Source organism: Cervus elaphus, chromosome 14, assembly GCF_910594005.1.
Source record: "Cervus elaphus chromosome 14, mCerEla1.1, whole genome shotgun sequence".
NCBI classification, from domain to species: Eukaryota; Metazoa; Chordata; class Mammalia; order Artiodactyla; family Cervidae; genus Cervus; species Cervus elaphus.
Genome location: NC_057828.1, coordinates 57,473,396 through 57,497,392, shown reverse-complemented (window position 1 = coordinate 57,497,392; position 23,997 = coordinate 57,473,396). Strand labels below are relative to the sequence as shown.

The window sequence follows — 23,997 nt, the reverse complement described above, 5'->3', positions numbered from 1 at the left end:
GCCTTGAAATTTTTACATCCAAACACTGCCTATTAAAAATGTAATAAGCATGGGCTGGAACACAAAGACTGTAGACATGAAAGCCAAAGAAAACTACTAACAAGAAATAACATACTACAGTATAGCTTGATTATATAGGTCAAATCCTATTTACAGCAAATGCCATAACAAATTCAAACGAAAAACCTCAGCATGACAAAAAGATTCCCAATGCTGTGGCTGATAACCTAAACATCTCAAATAATACTCAGTATGTAACAATGCCCCTTATCAACTGAAACAGAAAAAAAGAAAAAGGGGGGAAAAGGTAGAAATTCCCCTATTATTTGCTTATACTGACTGACAAGGATGATTTAATCATTCTGTTCTAAATGGTAAATCATAATCCTATTGTTGGCTTATTTTAATTCCAAAAAACCTTGCAATCCCTTGTATACCACAATTTTATAACAATAATAATGCCAATAAAGCACTAATCATGGGCACAAATAGAACATAAAAGTGTGCCACAAATGATAATATATATGCCAATGAAATGCAATAAAGTCTGGAATTTATTCCTGTTTTTATTTCAGAGTTACAGTAAAACACTTCAGAAAGAGTGTGAGTTCAAGGAGATTTTGTGTTGGTTGCTCAGTCGTGTCCGACTCTTTGCAACCACATGGACTGCAGCTTTCCAGGCTCCTCTGTCCATGGAATTTTCTAGGCAAGAATACTGGAGTGGGTTGCCATTCCCTTCTACAAGATTAGTGTCTTGAATATGGTTTACATTAGTCAGCACCTTTTTCCAGAAATTTTGGTTTAAAATAGTTATTGTTTATTTAAAATATGGTTAAGTACACTTGACTGAGATGACTTACATTAAAGTCTGAAAAGTATATGATAAAACATTTCAGTAAAATGTATATTTTACCACTATCAAAAAGAGTTTAATAACGAAAGAAACACAGAAATGACATGGACTTGAGGAAATAAATGAAGGTTAAATCTGCAGTTTATTAGTTGGAGAAATCATCCTGAATATTCACTGGAAGGACTGATGATGAAGTTGAAGCTCCAATACTTTGGCCACCTATTATGAAAACTGACTCATTGGAAAAGACCTCGATGCTGGAAAAGATTGAAGGTCAGAGGAGAAGGGGATGACAGAGGATGAGATGGTTGGATGGCTTCACCGACTTGATGGACATGAGTCCAAGTAAGCTACATGAGTTGGTGATGGACAGGGAAGCCTGGCGCATTGCAGTCCATGGGGTCACAAAGAGTAAGACACAACTGAGTGACTGAATTGAACAGGTTGAGAATGCAAAAGCAGCAAAAGTTAAACTATGAGCCAGTATCTCTACTTGCATGAAGTCTGAGAGGAAGACACACAGAGGTTATTACTTTCACACCATAAGCACATCCTGCTCTAGGCCAATACTACAGAACACAGAAATCTTAACAATCTCTCTTTGGCAGTGGGTCAGAAAGAAAAAGATAAATCCTATATTCTAGGAAGGCCACAAAAATGTAGACACACATTTTTATTCATTCATCATACTTCTTGAAAGCCTACTATACCAATGCTTTCTGTTTGAAATCCTCTGGTTTTGGTCAAATGCATCTTTTCTTATACTGAAGTGACTTTTCCTTTAGGAATAAGGATGCTTATTTCTCAGATTTGCCTTTGGCCTACATATCCCAAAATAATTTTTTTTCTGTTTCTGAAAAGAGAGAAAGTTTAGTTCTAAACAGATGTCATATATAAATCAAAAGTAAAATGAACACTTAGTCTGCCTTCTGTACTTAAATTACCTACAGAAGTTGTTTCAAAATTAGACATGAGGGCTTGGCAGAAGATAGAATATAGCTTTTACAGAATAATAGTCTATCCTAGGAAGGAAAGAGGGAGGAAAGAAAGGAAAGAGGGAGAGGAGGAAAGAAAGGAGCAAAGAAAGAAAGGTATGTTCAAGACTTCCAAAAAAGGAACTTAAGAAAAATGTTTATATATAAATATTTAGTATGCATTTAATCCCAAAGCATATTACTTAGCATTTAAATAGCCCCTTTGGCCCAGAAGTCTTTAAAAGTTTTTTTACTAGTTGACTCAAAATTCAAAGTACAGGTATGTAGCATTTTGGAAATACCATGCAGCTCATTCTGAGATTTTTTTAAATGCAATTTTATTCATAGTAACTTTTCCAGAAGAGAATAAAGAAAAGTCCAAAAGACAGGAGGAGATAATGCCAAAATATTTGTTTTCATTACTGTCAATTTAATAAAGTGTAAAGTGCTTCCCACAATGTCAGATGCAGTCTAAAACTACTATGGAGAAACGTTGGTGAGATAAGTATATATTCTATAGGGGCACAGTCACCTGTAAGCAAAAGACGACAGTGTGGTACAGAAGGATGGACCCCAAACTTAGTGTAAGAGATCTAGGCTACAGCTTCAGATCTTATAATTATCACTATGTACTGCATATCCCTACAAATAAGTTCCTGTTCCTTTGATTTCTCATTTGAAAATAGAATAATACACCAATTGTTTTGCTTATCCCAGATGGTCAGCTGAAATATTGAGAAAATATTCATAAAACATTCTGAGAAAACAATTCTAAAGTATGTTAAAATATCATTATTTTTCACTGATAATACTTAAAAGAAAATATATTAAAGAAGATTTTACTCAGAAGAATGGATACCTGACCAACTACTTCATATAACTTCCATTCGGCCTCTATTTCCACATCCATAAAGTGGAGAGAATCATTACTGGCCTAACTTAGTATTATATGAGGCTTTCATAAGGATAAAATTAAAAGCTATATTTAAAAAAAATCTTATAAACTATGAAAGACCTATTTCAATGAACTTATTGTTGATGTCACAAATACCTTGAAACTTGAATTTTGAAATATTAGGAAATAGGCACTTTGGGAAGTGATTATAAATGAAGTCCAAGAAAGCTTGCCCCTTCCACCATGTGTGCAAGAAGGTACCATCTATGAAAGCTCCCCCAGGAAGTGGGCCTTCATCAGACACTGAACCTGCCGATGCCATGATTTTGGAATTCCCAGCCTCCAAAACCACGAGAAAAAATTTCTGTTGTGTATACGTACCCTACAGTATATATTTTGTTATAATAGCCCAAATGGACTAAGATAGCTATGAAATAAACACAAATGATTATTCCTATTATTATGAATTTAAGTTTCTATTCTTAAAACTTTTTTTGGAAGTTGCTCAAATGTTAAGAAAAATTGACTTAAATCTCAAGGCTCCTTATTAACCGGGCACAGGAAGCCTAGTTACAAGGCAGTGCTCACCCAATAGGCACAGAAAAGACTCGAGTTTGTTACACCTAGAAGTCTCCAAACTCAAAGAAATCACACAAAGCCTTTTTTTCTAAAATATGTGCTCTTAAACCAGACAGCTCTACTGTCTGGTTTGCTATGACTAGTTTGGACAAAATTTTTATAAAATATAAAATCTTTATGCTTCAGTGGCAGCAACGTAAGGTAAGATTAAATGAGTTAAAAGATTAAATTATGCTCAAAATTATTAATTATAACTATTAACATATTATTTTTATATTTAAATATAATTTAATATTATAATTATAAAAATTATAAAATTTCTACCTAACAAACCTCAGAAGAATCACTCGTGCTTCCCTTCAAAAGTACTAAAGTTTGATACACACAGGAGCAGTACTTCTTGTATGATGGGGTGGGCCTTAACAGACCAAGCATAAGTTCTAGACTAAACACACCCAAAAAATAACTCACTGAGCACTGAAGAGAGAGAGCGAGTGCAGGCATACTTTGAAGAGGTAGTCAAAATCTGGAGAAAGGGAGTAACAGGTAAGTTCACATTTTTGCACCTTTGGCATGAGGGCAGGCCACATTCACAGCGTGATGTTGGGTGGCTGAAGTTCTAAAAGAAAGCCCACCACTTTATCTTTTCTGACTGAGGAGCCAGGGACAGTACCCAGCGTAATTACAACCGCGACAGAGTGAGGAGGGAAATAATAGGGAAAAAGAGTTAGAAAATGAGAACCCTAAATTCTGTGCATAAAATCTGCCCAAGTCTCTGGGTAACCCCCAAATCAAATACACACACGACAGATAGACTGCAACTTGGTAGGTTCAAGATAAACGGACTAAACTGAGAAATGGGCTGCTGACCACCACAGGCAAGACAGAGTTTACAGTTAAAAGTTAAACACGTGAAAAAAAAAAAATTCCTCTCCTAACATTCACTCTTTCCAGAGGACAACTCCAAAATTATCTGACAAACAAATACCAGGAAACCGTGACCCACATTCAAAGGAAAACGCAATTAAAAGAAGAAAATTTTAAGATGATCCAAATGTTGAAATTATCAGACAAGGACTTTTCAGAGGCTGTTATATATGAATAAAAATGTAAAATTCCTCACTCCCTAAATGTTTCTATGCACAGAAACTGTTGTCTATATGAAATAGTTATTTTGTTTATATCACAAGGTGACACTGAGGCTCATTCCTGCATGAAATTTTGTGAATAAATTCTCTTATTAAAAAATTAACATTTTTAAAATGTGTTCCATGAATAAGCCCAGTCTGGACATGGAGCTATCAGCAAAGGAGCCCCAGCATTAGCTAAAAAAATCCTCAGAAAATTAAATTATTTTTTAAAAGTCAAACACATTTCTATATAACAATCATACCCTGATTATATATGTTATTCTGCTTTTTTCTCTTCACTCCAGAGTCATCATCACCTCATTTTTAGTCTGTTTTATTAACATATCTTTGAAAGGGGAAAAAAGGCTATTATAACTATGCTCAGTGATAGAAAGAAAATTATACTTGTAATGAATAGAAAGAGAAGAAATTTCAATACAGAAACTGAAATATTAAAAAAGATCCAAATGAAAATTCTAGAATATAAACACTGCAATAAAAATAGCAATAAAATAAAATATATAATAGCATATATATATGCTATTATATATATAAATATATAATATAAAATATAAAATAGCAATAAAAATTCACTGGATGGACTAAGAAGTGAGATAAAAAATAAAAGATAAGTAAACTTTAAGAAAAGTCAACAAAAATTATCCTATCTGAAGAAGAAAGAAAAACAACTGCAAAAAAAGAAGTACAAGAACGTGGGGGCATGATACCAATATTTAGAGTACCAGTAGTAGAGGAAAGAATTGGGAAACACGAGATATTTTAAAAATAATGTTCCCAATTTCTCCAAATCTGATGAAAGACATAAATTTATGGATTTATGATCCTATGCAGGATTAACATTAAGAAAACCATGCCTATTATAGTCAAATTGTTGAAAACTAAAGTTAAAGAGAATTATCTTGAAAGCAGCCAAAGAAAGACAATGTATTACACACTGGGGATATTAATGATGATTATATGAATGATGCGGGACCAGCTATATAATTTGTGGGCGTCAGTGTAAAATGAATATTCAAGGCTCATTGTTCCAAACTATTAAGGATTTCAAGGCAGCAATAGCAGAAAACGTAACCAATCACAGATCCTTTCTAAATATGGGAGGGAGGTGGGACGGGGGTTTGGGATGGGGAACACATGTAAATCCATGGCTGATTCATGCCAATGTATGGCAAAAACCACTACAATACTGTAAAGTAATTAGCCTCCAACTAATAAAAATAAATGGAAAAAATAAATAAATAAATAAATATGGGGCCCTCTGCAGCTGCACAGGTCACATGCCCATGAAATTGACTCTGAAATGATCATTTACTTTCATCAGGAATTATGGATGCCAAAGATGGTAAACAACATTCCTCGAATGCTGAAAGAAAAAACCGTCAACCCAACAGTCTGTGGTTGTTGCTGCTTAGTCGCTAAGTCATATCTGATTCTTTTACAACCCTATGGACTGCAGCCCACCAGGCTACTCTGTCCATATCCAGAGACACAGTCCTTCAAGAAGAAAGCCAAAATAAAGGTACTTTCAGACAGTGGAAAACTATGCTGTTACCAGCAGATATATGCCATAACAAATACTAAAGAAATTATTTCAGGTTCAAGGGAAATGAGAGCTGAGAGAAAACATGAATCTTCAAGGATGAATGAAGAAGACTGAAAACAGTAATAAATATCTGGATTTTGTTCTTTATCCTAAATGCATCAATGAAAGTTTTTAAAAAGCCTTTTCTGGCCATAATATGGAAAATAAGCTGTAGTTAAATGGGTGGGGTATGAAAAAATGGAAGTGGGAAGACCACCAAGAAAGTTATTGCTGTCATCTTGGAAAACGATGTACCTAGGACTCTAGCAATAACAAAGATGGAGAAAGCCCATGTTTGAATCCTAAGTAGGCTCTTCCCAACTACACTGGACTACACTTCAACAGGAAAAAAGTACAAAGTATTTTCTCAGCTGGAGATACTGGCAGAAGATAAAGCTTAGCTTAAGCTTCATTCTGTTCTGGAAGGGCCCCAGAAATATGTTCACATCATTATAAGCTTTGGTAAAATTTGCAAAAAAAGACTATTTTCCTTAAAAAGCTTCCGCTCCCCCCTCCAAAAAAAAATCATATATGCTTTAGGCCCAAATTCTGAATCCACATTAGATACTCAGACAAAGCTAAGTAGCATACAAGGGAGAGATGAAAGGTATATTAGAAATGAAAATCAAAAGCTATTTTTAAAATCTTCTTGGGTATTTAGCTAAAAAGTCTTGAATGATGAGAGTCAGTTAAAAAGCACTCCCACAAATTAAATTAGTAACATTCAACCTAACGGTCTCTAAATCAATAATGTAGTATGTTCAAGATTCATATAATTATACCTGTCAGTAATCAAGATTTTCTTCCGAGGAGTGATTTCTGAAGGTAATACAAATAAAGAGGCTTTGAGGGCTAATGCATTTAATATGCATCACTTCACTTTCACAGCAAAGGCACTGGCCAGGTTTTCCCAGAGGACTGTTTTGTCACAGTATCTCTCTGGCTACATATTCACCCAATTTCAAAAAGGAGAAAAAAAAAAGCCATCCAATAACTTTAAATCTGTGTTAAGCTACTATCTCTATAATAGAATATTTCAAATTAATGTGGTTGGCTCTTGCACTAAAGGACTCTTCTCTGACATAAACCGACAGAAGGAATGGGAAATAGGACTTATCTTCCCGGGAAGTAAAATGTACTATGGTTTTAAATGTGATGGGTTGAGTAGCACAGAATGAAGATTAATGGAAGTAAAATTTAATTCTTGTTCAATAGGCTCAAGTGGAAAACCTAAAAGGCTCCACACAATTTGAGCATTAAAGACGAAGCCTGAATAAAAAATCAAAGTGGACAGCCAAAATCCAGGAGAGAAAAACCATTCAAAAGAATCATCTTCTACTTCTCTGATTCTCTGAATTTCCTTTCTTCTTTCCCATCAAGTAAAAGCCAAGGATCACATGGCTTGTTTGTTACATAAAGCATAAATTAAGGAAAAAATGTAAACCTTATAAGGCAACTATGTTTAACCCATTTTATGTTTATTTACATAGTATTCTTTTGATAAGGAACTACTGTATAACTATTTTACTTTTTAAATTATACTGACTCATAGGTCCATCTGTAAACTCTTTATTAATGAGGGCTATCTATGATTATAAAAAAATAACTATTTTATAGTAAACAGTAAACTACATTGTGACCTTTTAATATATTTATCTTTCTTAACTACAATAAGCCAGGAATAATTACACCCATTCACTGAGCCAATAATCATTTTAAAAATACTTCAGAAACATTTTAGTGTTTAAGGTCTAGGACCCAGATCTTTGCTACTCAAACTGTGGTTCATGGACTAGTAGTGGTGTTGGCATCATCTGATGGGTCGTTTAGAAATGATAACCGCAATCCCCACCCCAGACCTACTGAATCAGAATCTGTGTTTTAACAAGAGTGACAGGTGTTCTGAATGCCCATTAAATATAGACTTCTGTCCCAGGTAATGTTTCTGACAAAAGAAAAAAAAAGCCGATGGTTGAAGTTAAAACTGAAAGCAATCAAACCAAAAACAGATTTTCAAGGTCTGACTCAGTGTTTAATGATTAAATCAAAACTTGCAGAGGGATATGGAATTGGCATCTTAGATTATATACAAAGTTTATACTCTACATAGGATCTAAGTGACATAATGCTGGCAATTAGTTTCACTGACATATTTTCATGGGACTAAACACTCTTAGCTCAGAAGGTAAAGAATCTGCCTGCAATGAGGGAGACCAGGGTGCAATTCCTGGGTCAGGAAGCTCCTCTAGAGAAGGGAATGGCAATCCACTCCAGTATTCTTGCCGGGAAAATCCCATGGACAGAGGAGCCTGGCAGGCTATATAGTTCATGGGGTCACAAAGAGTTGGACATGACTGAGCAACTAACACTAAACACTCTTTAAAGACTCTCTGCAGTGCCCCTGGAGCACCATATGATTCTTAACCTTTAAAATTAGCAAGATAAGAAACAGGCTTCTGGCTTCACTGCTGCAGGCATTGTTAAAGAACATCTCTATCTCCAGAATAAAAAGACATAATCATGATTTAATTGTAACTATTCTCTCAAAGCATTAATATGCAACCAGAGGACCCTATATTTAAGAATTGTCAGTGACTTAACACACCAACAAATTTGGTACAAACTGGATAGAATTTAACACCAAGAGAATTTCTCTTTAAATGATAATAAAATCATTCTCAGGAGAGATCCACAAACAATACAAGTGGAAATAATACCTACTACCTTGCTAAATCTAAATATGACCTTTTACCTAAGAACAGTAAGTGACTTGAGTGCCTAATCTGGAACAGAATCATTTTGGAGTGAGGCACAGTTTTCATCCACTGCCATGTGTACACCTAGAAGGATAGGTAGCAATACTGGTGAGCAACCCAGATAACAAACAAAATGAGTTCCACATAAGTGCTGTCATGCCTCAGCACTCAAAACCTCAACTCTGGAAAGCCAGCAAGTTGCCTCTTAGCATTTAGTCTCAGGAAGCATTTATCTATTGATGAGAACTTTGATAGGCTTATAGTTTTATCACCATATAAAGAAGAAATATTCTCTGTGTTTATATGCTCCAAGCAATGTTCAATGTATAACATTAAGAAGAGAGTTAGAAATCACAGATAAATTAAGGTAAGTCCAGTTTTTATTTCCAATTTGGACACGCCTTTGACTTTGGGCTGAATATTTAAACATTTAGACTTCTGTATTAAGTTGTAATACTATTACTTGAAATCAATCTATTTCATAGATAAGGCACACAGATAAATTAATAAATGTTTCTAAATCAATTTAATTAATGTATTAAACACATGAGACTACTTCAAATAATGTGAACATTTGAGTAAATGAGTTATTCAAATTAACACAAATCCATCTACCTAAAGTTCAAAGAAAAGCCAAAACAAAAATAAGGCCAGATATGAATAAAGCTATGGCTTCTGACTTTAATACTGTTCTTGCTCAAGACATTGACTTGCTCCCATCAGACACAACACATACAATATAGGTGAGTGACATTCTGAAGTTAATAACTTTTCTCTTTGTTTAAACAAACTATAGGTCTAAAAGAAATGCATCTACCTTTAAAAAACAATTATGCCTTCATTCTTAAGACTATGTTTGCCCTGGTTAAGCATGCCATGAAGTTTGTATATATTAGACTGTGTCGTATCAACAAACATTTGTATAAGATTTACCATCTTGAACTACAACTGATTTGAAATAATTGCACAGAATTCATTGCCATAAGGCTGCAATTCAAATAAATATTACAAAAGTATGCTCTGACTCTACCATGTGCCAATGGGTGGGAATGGGAGGCTGGTAAGGATACAAGGAAGAGTAAGTTACAATTCTAGCTCCCACTAAGGGTAGCTTTCCTGCGCTTATCTTCCTAATTTCTTCCAAATATCCACCAATTTTAGAAACTAATAAACCTCTATGTGTGTATTAGGACAAAAATCAAAAGCCAGGGAGTAAAATTAACAAAAGCAACATCAGGAAAAATGATAAAGTTCTCATTAGTAGTCCATAATCAATTATGATTTGGTAAATTAAGAAATAATTGATTAGCTGGATATAATAATCATCACAAACATAAAAAGGCCTGGGAAATAAGACATACAGCAATATATAAAACACATACCCTTGTTAAGTACTTTCTTGTAAACCGTAATTCTCCAAGATGATTTCAGGTAAGACAGACTAAGTAACAGAAAATCCAGTATGATTTAAATAAATAAATTCACTATTGTTGTTAGATATTTATGTTTATTTTGATCTTGTACATTTTATATATGTGTCTGTGTGTGTGTGTGTATAGTTGCTTACATGTATCTATATACAAACACGGGGCTTCCCATACGGTTCAGTGGTAAAAGAATCTGCCTGAGAAGGCAGGACTTACAGGAGACCCGGGTTCCATCCTTGGGTACGGAAGAACCCCCGGAGAAGGAAATGACAACCCACTCCAAGTATCCTTGCCTGGAGAACCCCAGGGACAGAGGAGCCTTGCAGGCTACAATCCATAGGGTCGCAAAGTGTCAGACAAGACTGAGCACGTATGCATATACAAACCCAAAAGTTATCTACTATGATACTTTCTATATAGCATGGTTTATTTCAGGATTTAGAAAACATGGTAAGATGACAAGATTATAAGTTAGAAAGCCTTGCAGGTCAGCCAAAATATTCTAACTCCAGAATTATTGCTATTATATAAACTTATATCTGAAAACAAGTCCATCAAAGTTTATTACCACAAAACAATCTGCTAGAAATCCTTAAATTACCCCTTTCCCATGGGAGACATAAGCAGTTAAAGAATGTTGCTAGAACCCGGAGAGCAAGTAGCTAAGTCTACAGTTTCTTTCTATAAAAAGGCTGAGCAGGCAGCTGATGAGCAGTTTCCCTTTTAATTAGAGTAGTTTCCTGATTAATTAGTCCCAGAACACTTAATATAAGACTACACTGTGCCACTGGGATGAACAATTCTCCTCATGGTACTAAGTATCATCTTTTTTCTAGGATCAAGCTCAACCTGTTTTCTGATCAAACGGGAAAGGATCTTCTCTCACAAAAAGTGAGTTGGAAAAAACTATAGCTACATGGAGAGGTATATCATCAGACCCAAAAGGAAAAAAAAAAAAAAATGTAGATTATCTAGGGGAATTCCTTCACTTCCTTAATTGAAGGTTCTCAAATAACTTCATTTACTTAGAAAATCTTGATCTTCAGTAGTATGTAATAAAGATCAGTTTCCATTTTGACTGCATGATCAACTCTATAGTTGATCTGAATGAGACAGAAATTTTGTAAACATATCCAAATCATCTTTGCACATACTTGAGCTTTGAAACCCATCAAAGCAGATCGTGGGGTTCTCCAGGCAAGCATACTTAAGTGGTTTGCCAACCCCATTTTCAGTGACAGTTTGTCAGAACTCTCCACCATGACCCATCCATCGTGGGGGGCCCTGAGCAGCATGGCTCACAGCTTCCTTGAGTTGCATGAGGTTGTGATCCATGCAATCAGTATGGTTAGCTTTCTGTGACTGTGGTTTTCATTCTGGAGGCTGTGGGATTATAGTTCTACCTTCCTGATGGGAGGGACACACTGGGGAAAACTGGGTCTTGCTCTGGGGGACAGAACTATGCTCAGTAAATCTTTAATCCAACTGTCTGCTGATGGGTGGGGCCATGCTCCCTCCCTGTTAGTTGTGTGGCCTGTTAGTTGCTTAGTCCTGGAGTCTGCAGGCTCAATTATAGGGCTACTGGCAACCTCCAAAAATAACTTACGCCAACATCCACCTCACAGGACTGCTGCTGCCACTGCCCATGTCCCTTCAGCAGGCCACGGCTGACCCAGACCTCCGCAGGAGATCCTCAAACACTCACAGGCAGGTCTGGCTCAATCTCTTGTGGGGTCACTGCTCCTTTCCTCTGGTCCTGGTATGCACAAAATTTTATTTGTGCCCTCTAAGAATCTGTTTCCCTCAGTCCTGTGGAAGTTCTTTAATCAAATCCCGCTGTCCTTCAAAGTTAGATTCCCTGGGTATTCCCTCCCAGTTGCTCTGTCAGACCTCCAGGTTGGGAAGTCTGATGTGGGGCCTAGAATGAGATGGAAATACCAGACCACCTTAATTGTCTCCTAAGAAACCTGTAGGCAACACAAGCAGCAACAGTTAGAACTGGACATAGAACAACCGACTTGTTCAACCTTGCGAAAGGTGTACATCAAGGTGGTATACTGTCACCCTGCTTATTTAATTTATATGGAGAGTACATCATGCAAAATGCTGCGCTGGATGGTTCACAATCTACAATCAAGATTGCTGGGATATGCAGATGATACTTTAATGGCAGAAAGCTAAGAGGAACTGAAGAGCCTCTTGATGAATGTGAAAGAGGACAGTGAGACAGCTATTCTTAACACTCAAAAAATGAAAATCAAGGCATCTGTCTCATCACTTCAAGAGAAATAGATGGGGAAAAAGTGGAAATAGTGATAGATTTCATTTCTTTGGGCTCCAAAATCACTGTGGACAGTGACTGCAGCCACAAAATTAAAAATCGCTTGCTCCTTGGAAGAAAAGCTATGACAAACTTAGACAGTGTATTAAAAAACAGAGACATCACTTTGTCAACAAAGGTCCTTCTAGTCGAAGTTGTGGTTTTTCCAGTAGTCGTGTATGGATGTGAGAGTTGGACCAAAAAGAAAGCTGAGTGCTGAAGAATTGATGCTTTTGCTGTGGGTTTCGAGAAGACTCTTGAGAGTCCCTTGGACTGCAAGGAGATCCAACCAGTCCATCCTAAAGGAAATCAGTCCTGAATATTCACTGGAAGGACTGATGCTAAAGTAGAAACTCTAATACTTTGGCCACCTGATGCAAAGAACCGATTCACTGGAAAAGATCCTGAGGCTGGGAAATATTGAGGGCAAAAGGAGAAGGGGGCAACAGAGGATGGGATGGTTGGATAGCATCACTGATTCAAAGGATGAGTTTGAGCAGACTCCAGGAGATAGTGAAGGACCAGGAAGCCTGGTGTCCTGCAGTCCATGGGGTCGCAATTTCTTAGCAATTGAACAACAAAAGTAAAAATTTGAGGTCCCTAGAAAGTAAAGTAAGAGAGCCTCAGAGACTTTAATTAAATAATCTGTATGAAGAGACAGAATCTTACTTAGTGTACTTAAGTACCAACTAGAAAGATGGGTAGAAAAATTAACATAAGCATTCAATTAAAAATTACCAATTTTACTTTTTCAAACACGAACTGAAGGTTCAAGAGTTCAATGGAATTGCTCTTTTTCACATCATTTTTACAGGTATCAAAGTAAAAGCTTCATGACACTGTCTTCAAAAAATTAGTCATCTATTAAAAGATTAAATAGCTTTTTTAAACATGTCAGAGATCATCCTCTTAAAGGGTAAAAGTGATTGAATTATTCTGACAGTAGTAACAAGTAAAGCTCTCTCTTGTAGAAGAAAATGTGCATACCTATAATATTCCAATCCAAAAATTTTAAAGTTCTGAGCAACTTTTACCTAGATCCCCTGGAGAAGGGAAAGGCTACCTACTCCAGTATAGTACATGGGGTGGCAAAGAGTAGACACAACTGAGCAAATTTAACTTTCACTTTTCAGTTTTCTTCATCATTCATAGGGATAAAAAAGTTTGTATGTAAAAAATTCAAGTCTTTTGTGTGCTTAATAGAGGTATAATTGAGAAAATTGTGATACGAGAAAAAGTAAAGATTTAATATACAGAAAAAAGGAAACAAATGAGAATCATATTAAATTGTTATGGTATAACTCTTCTTTCAAAATTGCAACATATTGAATTAATTACAATACTTAGTTTGAAACACTCTATGGAATGAATATATTAAGACAAAAGCCAGCTTGTACATTAAAGCTTTAAATCTGAAAAATATTAGTGCTTTCCTCTTATCTGTAATTCTATAGCTATAAATATAGTTTTTATGCCACCGGATCCATGCTCAGCAACAGCCCAAAAGTCTTCTCTCAAAACAGCATACTCCTACTCTAATTCATTAGAAAATCATCTTTTCCTTTAATTTACCTCAAAACTATTTACTATGTTTAAAGAATAACAAAAACAATACTTAGTACTAGAACTAGAACATTATCACTTAAGTACATGGAAACAATTAAGAATATATTTTTAACTTTTCATAGAAACATATCGATCGATGCTGGGGGGGAAATTCTGAAGTCTCAGATTCACACATATCATCATAGTTTTTATACATGTGGTTGTCCATATTGATATGAAAGAAAATGAAAGATTTCAGGTAATGAGAACAAAGAAAATTTAATAAAATTTATCCTGTGAATAACAAGCAAAGGTATAATTATGTATTAAGAAACCATCGCCCTTATTGTGCAAGAGAAAATAAAAGGTACATTTTCTTAAAGAATCTCAATTCTTAAGTTTCCTTTAATACAGGCCTTCTAGCATGTACATGTTCAAGTCATTTCATTACAACACAGTGGATATTCCTAGTGTCCTTGCTCCCCTTATTTTTTTGGCTAATAAATTTTAAAGAATTATAAATTTTCTGGAGAAGTTTATATAAATTTTATGGCAATATCAGTAATATACCCATACAAGAGTCTGTGACTTTTATAATACCAATGGTAGAGACTCAGCAGGAGTAACCCTATTTGATCAAAAAGCTCATTTCCTACAAATAGACAAGGTGATGACAGAGAACAGAGCAGCTATGTAATTAAGCAATGCCCTGCCTCTCAATGAAACTAGTGTTGAATGTTATCTAACATACAGCATTGAATTTTTAAAAAATAAGCCATGTAAAGAAAAAGCAAATATCTACCTGGCTAAATGACATACAAAGTTTACTTTAGTTGTGGAAACTTAAAAGAAAATGTGACTGATTCCGTAATTTCACTTTTCAAATATTCACTAAATTTCATTCAATCATAAAAAAAAACACCAATTTAAACATTTCCTCTTGAGACTGTCCAGTAATTATAATTACAGTACATTCCACTAAAATAGGGTAAAATTTTTTCTTTAGCTACATGTTTTATTAAAAGCCATCTGCTACAATAATACACTGGAGAACAGAGAGAAGACAGGCTTTACTCCGAGCAGTACCAATAACCTGACAAGAATAAACACAGTGAAGCTTTATCTGTCCATACAATGCTCAAGAAAGCAGAGAACTTGCAGAATCTTAAAACAGGCCACTCTTACTGTTGTTTTTTATTTATATTCCAAAAAAAGATTTTTTGGCAGCAACTACCAAAGTAATACTTGCAACTTTGCCCTTTTTACTCTCTGATAGAGGTTTAAGCATATGCTCTCTGAACTATATCAAATTAGACTTCCTCTTTGCAAGTTTATACTGTTTTGTACTTAGTCAGTAGATGGTATTTTTCAGTTCACTGATTTTAAAAATGAAAATGCATTACCATCCTAGCACAGTACCTGACACACAATAAGTACGCAAACATTTACCAAATAGATACTGTAAAATTACTTTTTCAAATTCTATTACTTCAACTTTAGGTACATCAACCAATTATGATGATTACATCAACTCTAGGTACAGCAATTAAATATAAATATCCATTTTGATATGACATATTTTCTGAGGTTTTTCACTTCACATATCTATTCTAAGAAGAATAAACTTGTATTACATTCTTTTCATTTTACCAGGGGACAAACACTGACCCATAAGTAGTGGATATAGTTCTCCAACTGGTGGAAGTGAGGGAAGGAAGGAGCGCACTGACTGCACTTCTAAGGCTTCCAGGATAATCTAAGCTAAGTCACCAAAGGGCACCTGAATCATTATGTAAGCTACTCCTACACTCTATTCCCTCCCCTATCCCACTCAGACATACTTAATTCCCATCTCAGGCATCAACTTCCCCATGAAGTCTTCCCTGACTCACCCAAGCAGAGCTGCCACTACCTCTTTCATATTCCACACACTTGATTAAAATACCTGTTATAACCTGAATCATCATATATTTGATTTATCTGCATATAGGTCTGGCTTTCCCTAGGCCATGCTCCTCAAAGCTGTGAGCCCCTTTTGTCTACACAGGCTTAGAAACCACACAGGGCCTGGCCCATAAAAGATGCTCAATAATAAGTTACTGAATGAATTAATTAATAAGTGAATGACACTGGTATCTCCCTTGCAGTCTTGATTATATCATATAGTCATTAGGAGTGATTTTTAGAGAATATCATTTAACTTTATGATATATTTGAAACTGCATAATGACTAAATAATAATTCATATAATCATTATAAAGCCAAGTTTCAGGATTCAGACATTCCATGATATTCACTAGCCAGAAGGAAAAAAAAAAGACAAATCTGATTTTTCATACTTCTAAAAAGAATAATGTTTAATTCTATCAGCTATTATTCACATCAGATGCTCTCATGAAAACTATGTGACTGGAAGTTGACCAACACTAAAGTAGCAGTATACACTGATACAAATATCCATTATTACTAATATCATATATTCATACCTTAAATACACACTATGTACCAAGCACTTTATCATTTTACTTAATTCCCACAACAATTCTAGTAGGTACTACTATTATCTGTGCTTTACAAACGATGAAGCTGAGGCTTAGAAAGTTGAGATAACTTCTCAAGATCACCAGTTAATACATGGCAGGGGTGAGACTCAAATTCAGGTCAATCTAGCACTAGAATTTAAATCCTTTAAAAAGAAATTGTGTGTGCACATATATACAAACACTTCTTAAAGAAAAGATTCACTTGGAAAAAAGCAAATTTAAGTGAGAGAAGGAATTGGCTTATGATACCATTACTTCTGAAAGCTTATCAATTAAAAGCTTATTTTGATTTTAGCAAAATATAAAGTAGGAATGTTATCGATTAGATCACTTCTACAAAAAAGGAGAGAATTATAGTCTAATAATTGCTATGTTATATAAGCTGTAATCAGCAGACTTGATAAACTATACCACACATGCCACATAATTACAAAAATTATACATACATTTCTGTAAAGCTACATAAAATGCAGATTGCCCTAAAACACACACAATCTTCCCTACGTCAAATGGCTCATAAAGTGTGAAAATGTTGTCATTACTCAGTGGCTCCTAAAGCCAGCAATTAAGATTTAATTCTGGACTTCCCTGGTGGTACAATGGACAAGAATCTGCCTGTCAATTCAGGGGACACAGGTTCAATCCCTGGTCCAGGAAGATTCCACGTTGTGCAGCAACTAAGCCCATGCACCACAACTCCTGAACCTGTGAGCTGCAAGCACTGAAGCCTACACGCCTAGAGCCTGAGCTCCGCAACAAGAGAAGCCACCAGAGAGAAGCCCGTGCACCACAGTGAGGAGCAGCCCCAGCTCACCACAACTAGTGAGGAGCAGCCCCAGCTCACCACAACTAGTGAGGAGCAGCCCCAGCTCACCACAACTAGTGCGGAGCAGCCCCAGCTCACCACAACTAGTGAGGAGCAGCCCCAGCTCACCACAACTAGTGAGGAGCAGCCCCAGCTCACCACAACTAGTGAGGAGCAGCCCCAGCTCACCACAACTAGTGAGGAGCAGCCCCAGCTCACCACAACTAGTGAGGAGCAGCCCCAGCTCACCACAACTAGTGAGGAGCAGCCCCAGCTCACCACAACTAGTGAGGAGCAGCCCCAGCTCACCACAACTAGTGAGGAGCAGCCCCAGCTCACCACAACTAGTGCGGAGTAGCCCCAGCTCACCATAACTAGTGAGGAGCAGCCCCAGCTCACCACAACTAGAGAAAGCTGCATGCAGCACCAAAGATCCACCGTAACCAAAATTAAATATTCTTTTTAAAAAGATTTAATCCTAATCTTTGAAGCTCTAAATTCTGTTTGTTTCTATAAGGAGCAGCAAGGTTACAATCCTTCCATTGTCCTTTCAGATCACCTCAGTATTATGAAGAATGCTAATTTAATAGAAATAATAAGAAATCTCAATGATAAGCAATAAAGAACTTATACTTTCAGAAGTATGTGGTACAAGCCTGCCACTGATCCATCAACAGTGTCGGTGTCCTCAGCCTCTGGCAGATATCACGTAGCAGCAGACACGGTTGAAGCCTCAAGTCAACTTTAAGAAAGATGGGTGATCGGGTGGAGAGGGAGATGGGAGGGGGGATCGGGATGGGGAATAAGTGTAAATCTATGGCTGATTCATATCAATGTATGACAAAACCCACTGAAATGTTGTGAAGTAATTAGCCTCCAACTAATAAAAAAATTAAAAAAAAAAAAAAAGAAAGATGTGTGAACACCCACTTGAAAAGGGACAGCTGATTTCAGCTTTTCTATTACTGATTCTATAAAGTACTGTTAGAAATTTTCTATCATTTGGAAAGTTTAGACATGTTTTTTTCTATAAACAGAATTCCTCAAGTAAACAAAAATTTCATTTCCATACAATGATCAGCATAGAGAAAAGGAGATAATACTGTTTTTATTTCTTTAACCATTTATTACCCTTAATGATTAATGATGGGGAAAATACAGAGAAAGAGTTTTCCCTTCTAAAGGATCTTTAAAAGACAAAACATTAGAATGCCCTATCCCTTTCACGTCTATTTTAGAGTTTTCTACTTTATGGATTCACATACTAACTCTGCTATTTAGTAACTATGGGTCTCTCAAACTCTCTGAACCTCCCATCTCATCGATGGTAAAAATGGGAGTTCCATCACTGAAGATGTCAGGTGTACCTGGAAATGGCATATGAAAGCACTAGACATAATACCCATCACACTTTCCACTGGTTCTCTCAGCAAGTATGTTTTAGCATTACCATGAAATTAAAAGATGCTTACTCCTTGTTAGGAAACTTATGACCAACCTAAACAGCATATTAAAAAGCAGAGACATTAATTTGCCAACAAAGGTCCATCTAGTCAAGGCTATGGTTTTTCCAGTAGTCATGTATGGATGTGAGAGTTGGACTGTGAAGAAGGCTGAGCACTGAAGAATTGATGCTTTTGAACTGTGGTGTTGGAGAAGACTCTTGAGAGTCCCTTGGACTGCAAGGAGATCCAATCAGTCCATCCTAAAGGAGATCAGTCCTGAGTGTTCATTGGAAGGACTGATGCTGAAGCTGAAACTCCAATACTTTGTCTACCTTATGCGAAGAGTTGACTCATTGGAAAAGACCCTGATGCTGGGAGGGGTTGGGGGCAGGAGGAGAAGGGGACAACAGAGGATGAGATGGCTGGATGGCATCACCAACTCCATGGACATGAGTTTGAGTAAACTCTGGGAGTTGGTGATGGACAGGGAGGCCCGGCGTGCTGCAATTCATGGGGTCGCAAAGAGTTGGACATGACTGAGCAACTGAATTGACTGACTGACTGACTGAGAGGGCAGTCCTAGTGTTGAATATTAAGATTACAGCAGTGAGCAAATCTATATGCAGTCCTTGTTGACCTAAAGTTGATGGTGAAGAGTGCCCTGTGGCTCATACTGAATTTCCTACAGCCTCTGACCATGGCGGAACTTTTCACAACTCTGTGTCTTTGGGTGTGGCATTGCCTCAGCCTAAACACACCCTCCAGCTCTTTGCTCCTGGGCAGAAGGGTTGGGTGCTCCAGTGTCTGTGCTCCCCTATCACCTCGCTCATATCTCTGTCACAGCACTTAACCATGTCATCACCATTCCTCTGCCTTCCAGACTGACTCCCCCACTGGACCGTGCATTTCCATTAGATAAGATACCAGTGTTACTCTTCACACAGAAAACACCTGCATGTTTAATAAATTAAAGGATGAATCAGTGGCACAAGTCCATAAAAGTGTTACACATATTTCATTTTCCTTCTTTCTCTTTATTTCTCAAGAGGATGTCCTTAATCTGCACAGATATCACAAACCCATAGTAATCTCCACATTTCCTTCTTTTGCACGCTACTCATTTAACATTGAAACATACACTGCTTTATAATTTTTCTCATCCCCTATCACTAGTGAGTGCTTACCATGTATTAGGCATGCTGAGTCCTTTACGTAAACTACCTTACAATCTTATTCAATCCTCCCAAATCTATACAATATGTATCATTAAGACCACTTTATAAATGAGATGAAGGATAATTAAGGAATTTGCCCAAGGTCACAAGCTAGTAACCAAGGTCACGAGCTAGAGCTTGAAATCTGAACCCATGGTCTCCCTCCAGTTGCTGTTCAGTCGCTCAGTCATGTCTGACTCTTTGCGACCCCATGGACTATAGCACACCAGGCTTCCCTTCCTACACTATCTCCCGGAGTGAGCTCAAACTATGTCCACTGAGTTGGTGATGTCATCCAACCATCGCATCCTCCCTCCAGAGTGCGCACCATTTCCTCCCAAAGTGGAGTTATAGCTTTCACCGAGGCAGGCTGTGCCTAAAAGTTCCCTGATCCTGGCACTGGAGTTAGCATAATTTCTCCGTGATGTAAACGGCTCAGCTCACCTGGCTTGTTCTGTTTGGTCCTCAGCTCCAGATTAAGGTTAGCAGTTAGTCTGCAGCTCCTGTCCTGGCTCATCTTAAATCTGTCTAGACTTTTTCATCCTTTTTAAAAACTTTGGTCCCTAAAGTCTTTTTCCTTATCAGTGACAGCTCCCTCCCCTGAGGCAAAGGTTGATATGCTAATATGATGGAGTCACAGAATCAAGCATATTTCAGGGCCCGGTCAGGTGTTACAATGTGTGAAGAAAAGAGAGTAACTATTTCTATTCTGTTCCATTGATCTATATTTCTGTCTTTGTGCCAGTACCATACTGTCTTGATGACTGTGGCTTTGTAGTAGAGTCTGAAGTCAGGCAGGTTGATTCCTCCAGTTCCATTCTTCTTTTTCAAGATTATTTTGGCTATTCGAGGTTTTTTGTATTTCCATACAAATTGTGAAATTCTTTGGTCTAGTTCTGTGAAAAATACCGTTGGTAGCTTGATAGGGATTGCATTGAATCTATAGACTGCTTTGGGTAGAATAGCCATTTTGACAATATTGATTCTTCCAATCCAGGAACACGGTATGTTTCTCCATCTGTTTGTGTCCTCTTTGATTTCTTTCATCAGTGTTTTATAGTTTTCTATGTATAGGTCCTTTGTTTCTTTAGGTAGATATACTCCTAAGTATTTTATTCTTTTTGTTGCAATGGTGAATGGTATTGTTTCCTTAATTTCTCTTTCTGTTTTTTCATTGTTAGTATATAGGAATGCAAGGGATTTCTGTGTGTTAATTTTATATCCTGCAACTTTACTATATTCATTGATTAGCTCTAGTAATTTTCTGGTAGAGTCTTTAGGGTCTTCTATATAGAGGATCATGTCATCTGCAAACAGTGAGAGTTTTACTTCTTCTTTTCCTATCTGGATTCCTTTTACTTCTTTGTCTGCTCTGATTGCTGTGGCCAGAACTTCCAACACTATGCAAATCAAAACCACAATGAGGTACCATTACACGCCAGTCAGGATGGCTGCTATCCAAAAGTCTACAAGCAATAAATGCTGGAGAGGGTGTGGAGAAAAGGGAACCCTCTTACACTGTTGGTGGGAATGCAAACTAGTACAGCCGATATGGAAAACAGTGTGGAGATTCCTTAAAAAAACTGGAAATAGAACTGCCATATGACCCAGCAATCCCACTTCTGCGCATACACACTGAGGAAACCAGATCTGAAAGAGACACGTGCACCCCAATGTTCATAGCAGCACTGTTTATAATAGCCAGGACATGGAAGCAACCTAGATGCCCATCAGCAGACGAATGGATAAGGAAGCTGTGGTACATATACACCATGGAATATTACTCAGCCATTAAAAAGAATTCATTTGAACCAGTCCTAATGAGATGGATGAAGCTGGAGCCCATTATACAGAGTGAAGTAAGCCAGAAAGATAAAGAACATTACAGCATACTAACACATATATATGGAATTTAGAAAGGTGATAACGATAACCCTATATGCAAAACAGAAAAAGAGACACAGAAATACAGAACAGACTTTTGAACTTTGTGGGAGAATGTGAGGGTGGGATATTTCAAAAGAACAGCATGTATACTATCTATGGTGAAACAGATCACCAGCCCAGGTGGGATGCATGAGACAAGTGCTCCGGCCTGGTGCACTGGGAAGACCCAGAGGAATCGGGTGGAGAGGGAGGTGGGAGGGGGGATCGGGATTGGGAATACATGTAAATCCATGGCTGATTCATATAAAAAAAAAAAAGAAAAAAAAAAAAAGAGAGTAAGTAATAAAGAGCAGGAATAGTATGTCTATGAAATAGGAAGTACAAGCTTGAGCGAGCAATGGATACTATTCTTTAATGTATTGTACTGATGATTACACAAAGCAGATGATAGGCTGGATCCAGTCTTCTGGCTATATGCTATCTCACCTGAAAAGAATGCTTCAGAATGTGATTTGTTTTTTCAAAGAGTGAACTAGCACACTACTACTAAAGGATGAAATGATTAACAGACTAGTTTTTCTCCTAAGAGCCCAATCACCTTTTCCTTCTTCCCTATATTATCTGATATATTTGGGAGGGATTTTAGCAAGTTTATTTGTTCAAGCTGAACCAGTTCATTAACTGACCTTGAAATCTTGCCATTCCCTTAATAAGAGAGGAGAGATTAATGAGACCAAAAGAAAATACTACCAGCTTTGGACTAAACATGCAGGCACTTCTTACTGAAAATCCTCTAGGTATTCATATTCTTTCTCCTGAGCATCTCCTAAGCTCATGTGCATTCACCACCAAAGTGCGTTCTTAATGTTCTTGGCTACAAGCACTTGCTGTCTGATTTCTACCCAAAAGCATAGAGAAAGAACAAAATTATTTTTTCAATACTGTCATTATTCATCTTATTTTTATTATGCTTGGCTATCAAGCAAGGAAGACAATGAAATTAAATATACCACTGTACTTCCTCTCACAGAAATGTTATGACTTGAGAGCCTGAGTAAAGGCACATGATCAGAGCCACACATTTCTACATTGTTTATATGAAAATGCTTTTGATAAATGGCACTGTTAATGATAGAAATATTAATAACATTAAAAATTTTATGTGGTCATTGATTTATAAACCAAAGGTGAAAATATTTACTATACTATCTTTAAATTATACATTATTAGTCAATCTCAAATGGCGATTAGTAAACATTTGCTGTCCTAAAATAAGCTACTAGGTTTAGATGCTTTTTATAATAAATTATTCCACAACAAAAAGCTCAATCACTGTCACTATCAATAGGCAGGTGTTGCAGAGAAAGGCAGGTGTCTACCTAGTATTAAGTGTCTGTTTCTTATTAATAAACTCGTATTTCAGTGCATGAAGAGGAACTGCAACATACCATTTAAAAAAAATATTTCGTGCTCGCTTCGGCAGCACATATACTAAAATTGGAACGATACAGAGAAGATTAGCATGGCCCCTGCGCAAGGATGACACGCAAATTCGTGAAGCGTTCCATATTTTTTCAAAAAAAAAAATAAAAAAAAATAAAAAAAATATTTCCCAGAATTCCATGGAGATAGTCATATAACAGAATCCTGGTCAAGGAAATTAAGTGGAAGTTGTTGTTGTGGGGTTTAAGGAAAAGCTCTTTATAAGGGTGACACACCTGGTCCAGATCTGCCAAAGAGTTCTAGATTCAAGGAAAGTTCAGGCTCATGGAACGTAACCTTTAAATACTTGGAATTTCCCAAATGACAGAGGCATCTTTGTCATTCATGGTGGGACCCACCAATCACCTCTTACAATTTATGCTTACATTTTGGGTGACTCATGGAAGGACCACAGACAGTTTATTCTAAGAAGAGGACTAAGCATGGGAGCTGGCCAAGCCAGAAAGACCAACCATGAAATTAGAGGATAGGGGTGTTGAGCCAGGTGATTTCAATCCAATCTCAGTGGAGAGAAGAAG

At 36.8% G+C, this 23,997-nt stretch overlaps 1 protein-coding gene and 1 non-coding gene across 6 annotated transcripts in view; one reads left to right on the top strand and one right to left on the bottom strand.

The window, feature by feature from the left end:
* RABGAP1L (RAB GTPase activating protein 1 like) overlaps nt 1-23,997 on the bottom strand; it is a 671,327-nt gene that overhangs the window by 443,336 nt on the left and 203,994 nt on the right. The window lies entirely within an intron of this gene.
* LOC122708430 lies at nt 23,444-23,550 on the top strand. The gene has a single exon (XR_006345202.1). It is a non-coding gene; the product is annotated as a U6 spliceosomal RNA (small nuclear RNA).